At 27.5% G+C, this 4,857-nt stretch overlaps 1 protein-coding gene across 1 annotated transcript in view; it reads left to right on the top strand.

Moving 5' to 3' along the window:
• Window positions 1-345, top strand: part of LOC110024340 (poly(A) polymerase I-like) — a 26,855-nt gene extending 26,510 nt beyond the window's left edge. Inside the window, exon 16 of the mRNA XM_020724243.1 lies at window positions 152-345. The gene's annotated coding sequence lies outside the window, so the exon portion shown is untranslated. The remainder of the gene's footprint in view (window positions 1-151) is intronic.
• The last annotated feature ends 4,512 nt before the right edge of the window (window positions 346-4,857 follow it).

Genomic DNA, 4,857 nt, shown 5'->3' with positions numbered 1-4,857 from the left:
ATTTTTTCATTATCATTATGAAACAAATTTACTTTGGCTTCCTATTACAATATGAAATTTTATATATATATATAATTTTAAATAATATACTTTTTTTTGCTATGTTAATTTACTTTTATAAATTCATTTCTAATTATGTGTTCCTTTCTAGGCCAAGTTAAAAGTACAGGTACAAATGTATGATTGTATACCTTAGAGATTGAAGAAGATGAAGATTGAAGAATTTTACTATGTTTTTTTCCTTAAAAAAAATTGTTTTGGTGATGTTAAGTATGTCATTATTTGTTTTGTAGTTTTTTTATTCTAAATTTGTATTTTGTTTAAATTAGTGGTTATAAAATTGTGTAAATGTGTCATATTCATTTTCAAAAAATTGTAAACAAATAATTGTAGATGTACATTTTTTTTCCTTTGAGTATTTCTATAGATTTTTTTGTTTTATTTTTAAAAAGTTGATATTTTAATTCAAATGAGTTGATTTCTAGCCAAATATGAGTCGAATACAAACAAGAATATGTGAGTCAAGTCGAACATGAACACACTGTTCACGAGCAATTTTGAACATGAATCAATTTCGAACAAATCGAACATGAGTCAAGCCTAAGTTCATTCAAGCTCAACTCGTTTACAACCCTACTCACAAATTGGCTCATTTGTTATAAAAGAAGAAAAGTAATAATGATTTAATTTATTGTTATAATTGAATGACAACAAGAATGAAAAATAAGATTAATACAAAAATTCACTTGAACAAGTGAGATATAAATATTAAATTTTAATATATGTTAATTATATTTAATACTAATATTTTTTAAGTTAGATAATTTATGGGCCAAGGAGTGAGTGCTTGATTTATTAACTCATCAAAAAATCTACTCATGAGCCATTTTATCTAATAAGTTCATAGTAAGCACCCCCATAACTCACCCCAAATCTCTTTAGACGCATACATTCTAATTTTCAAAGAGTTACATGTCTAATTTTTTTTATATATATTTATATACATAACATTCAATTTTTTAACATCACATAAAAAATATTATTATTAATATTTACATTTTAAAAGTTATATACACTTTTTCATGTATAATTTTATGATATCAAATCTTATTACTTTTAATATGAAAATTTAGGTATTAGATATATATAAATGTATAATAACTATGCGGCATGTATGTCAATTTTTTAAAAATAACACATGTATTTCTTTTTTTTTTCTTTTTGATTAAGTGAGAGCACACACCTAGCCAGGTCCATTGAAAAGAATAGTGTTTGATGACAACTACAATAAATAAGGATAATACAAAGAAAACATAAAAATGGCAGAAGTATAAGCTTGGAACCCAAAATGTTACATATGAAACCCTCCTAAAGTGTCTGAACTAATAAGAAAAGCCCCCCAGCAAGCCAAAATGATCTTATTTGGGCTATGTAAAGTGTTGGAAGGTGAGTGAATATATTTTCCTTAGTAGAGTCAAGAAAAAACATTATATGTAGGGGTAAACCAAAAAAACCAAGCAAAGACAACAAACAAAGGTACAAGTGAGTATCTCTGTTTTATTTTACAGAAGCAGATAGAACAAACGAATGCAATGAAAGCAAAAAAACCCTCAAGGAGAAAAATGAATAATAAGAAACCAAAGATTGCTTGTTATTATACAAGATAGTGACATAAGACTATCAATAAGTGCATAGGAAAGAAATAGCCAAAAAGACAAAAAAAAATCAATCTGAAAAAAGGAGAGAAATCAGAGATCCAAACAAACACTTCATCCATGCAAGGATTAATGGGAACATCATTACTATTAAAAAATCAAAATGAAATACAAAAAATCATCATGCAACAAACTAAGAGACCAAAAGAACATCAAAATAAAAACCAAAAGAACGTCAAAATAGATCCCAACCAACAATAATCAACGAAGAGCATCACATATTGTATGATTATTTGATGGAAAGATGCTTTGCATGTTTAAATTTTCATTTCATGCATTTTTATTTGATAATCCAGTGAATGTTCTAATGAGAACCTTGATATTAGTGATATCAATTCTGGATATCTTGAATTTCCTCTCAAACAAAATATGATAAGTAGTGGAATGAACAACCAACACATAAAACTTTTTCAAAGTATTATTACTAAAAAATCTTTGGTGGATATAACTTGTAATAAGTTACTTTTTAGTCAGAAAGAAATTATCATTAGGGATACTACCTTTACGTAATGCATGAAAGAGAGAAAGCGTACAAAGAAAAAGTGGTATTGAGTTTCCAAACCAATTTGATATAAAATACATATGGAGTTGGCAACACCTCTACTAATAAGCACATCCTTTGTTTTTAAGCCCTAATGAATAATTTTCTAGATATGTAAAGCCAACTTAAGACAATGGCCTTTAAACCGTTCTTAATTGAACCACTCATTTTAAGGAAAATTTTCATAATTCAATAGAAATAGAAGGATATCATTTCCCATTAGAAATAACATGAGAAACTTTGACATTGAGGGGAGGTTGAAACGAACATAAAACCTACCTTCAAAAATTTCATCACGAAATAACTCAAATAACTAAGGGTCAAAGAAAAATATAACATTTTTATTTAGAGTAACAAAATATAAAACAAAAACCAATAATTCTAACGATAATCTCAGAGAGATCTCTATAAAAGGTAGACATTTGAGATCTACATTTAAACCAAAGTGAACCATAATATTTAATGCACCAATTTTATAGAAAGGAATTGGAATTGTAGCGTATCCATATGAATTTAGATTTGCACATAAGATTGATATTGTCTAGGTTGGACAAACCCATGCCACCATAAAGTTTAGGAAGAGTAAAATTTCTCCAATCCATAGTGTGAAATTTTTTTTCAGATCCGCTATGATGTAAAAGTTATTGAATGAGGAAGTGATTTTATTTCTCAATGCTTTAAGGGGAGTGGTTGATATAAACCAATATTGGAGGTAACCCTAAAGTGTAGTTTTGATAAATTGGAATCTCCTAACAATGGAGAGGGTTTTCTATTTCCAACAAGAAATCCTAGTGAATATTTTATCAAGTAAATTATTGCAATCCACAACAATAAACTTAGTTGTTTTAACCCACATAATCGCAAGGGAGAGGGATTTTAAAAAAACTAGACGCATTATAAAAAAAATTGTTGGGTATAAAATATCGAACCAACAAACAAATAGTTGATTTAACATAATTAGCACATAAGTCTGTTGTAGTTTGAAAAATTTTAAGGACATGAAATTGACTAATAGAATTTATGTTCTGTTTGTGAAACACTAAAAAGATCATCTTTATAAATAAGGTGACAATATTATAGCTCTTAGGGTAATTAGAAAAAGCAGTGTTATCCTAAAGGCAGGAGCAACATCTATAAACACAAGAAATAAATATGGAGATAAGGGGGAACTTTGTTGTAACCCATATGAGAAAGCGAAGTATCCTTTTTCTCACTATTAATAAGAATAAAGAATTGAACATCTTCAGTGCATACTTTCACCCGTCAAATGAAAATATAGGGAAATTGGGTCTCTCCAATATACCTTATAAGAAGGAATGATTCTGTCTATTAAAAGCTCAAAAAGTAAAACCCAAAAAAAAAAAAAAAAACTTTAAAGTCACATGAATTAAGTCCAAAAAAAAAATTTATTTGCTAATATAACATTCTAAGCAATATCTTGCTCATTAATGAAGGCAACCTTATTTCGATGAATGAGATTAGGCAGTAAAGATTTGAGTATGCCAACAAGGAGCTTAATAATGACTTTGCATATAGTATTATAAAGGGAAATATGTTCAAATTAGAAAGAGACTGAACATGAGACTTTTTTAATATAAGAGTATTGATCAAATATTTGATTCTAGGGGGAAGCCTAGTAGTAAAAAAAAATTAATAGTAGAAATACAATTAAATTTTATAATTTCTTAATTATCTTTAAAAAACTTAAAAGTGAGCCCAACGGGCTAGGAGCTTTATCATAGCCAATACAGTGAAAGGCATGTATAATTTCCTCATTTGTAAAGCAAAGAGTGAGAGAAAGGCAATCAAAATTAGATAAATAACACAAAAAGAAGTAATGAACATGATTTGCATTATAATCATTAGTGCTATTAAAAAAAATTAAAAAAGTAGCAGATATCAACACTAACAATTTCTTCTTGCTCATGAATATAGTTATCATTGAACAAAATTTTCTCCATAAAGTTGAATTATTCTTGATTTTAATTTTTTGATATGAATTTTTTGTCATCATCACCCTTGATAATTTGAGAGCATTTAGCTCTTTGCTTGACCTAGTTATGCTCACAAAGTATTGTATTAGAGAGCTGATCTTGAATCTGTGAAGCTTTAAGAAGAATAACAACATTAAGTGATTGATTTTCTTGAGAAATTAAGATATAACCTTACTATTTTTTGATATCTTGAATCTGTGAAGCTTTAAGAAGAATATTTATATTAAGTGGTTGATTATCATGAAAAAGAAATATATAAACTTACCCTTTTTTTAGATTAAAGATATTCTTAAATAGTTTAGAGAAATAACTCTAGTCCCAACCCTTTAGAGGATACATAACATTTTTCATCTTATGGCAAAAGGCCAAAAAAGGATCTCCAATTACTGTAAAATTCCATGTATTCTCAATGATACTCATCAATTTCAAGCAACTCTCCAAAAAATTCTTATACATGAATATGCAATTCAATTTGGTAAAAGAACCAAGACAACATAAATAAGTAAATGATTATAAATAGAAGGTTATAAAACCTTAAAAAAGGAAAGAGGAAAAGATTTTATCCATAAAGTATTAGAAAAAGCACAATCAAGTAGGCATATGATGG

Source organism: Phalaenopsis equestris, unplaced genomic scaffold (genome assembly GCF_001263595.1).
Source record: "Phalaenopsis equestris unplaced genomic scaffold, ASM126359v1 Scaffold000253, whole genome shotgun sequence".
Taxonomy (NCBI): Eukaryota; Viridiplantae; Streptophyta; class Magnoliopsida; order Asparagales; family Orchidaceae; genus Phalaenopsis; species Phalaenopsis equestris.
Note: the sequence above shows the minus strand (reverse complement) of the source record. Positions and strands in the feature narration are given on the sequence as shown.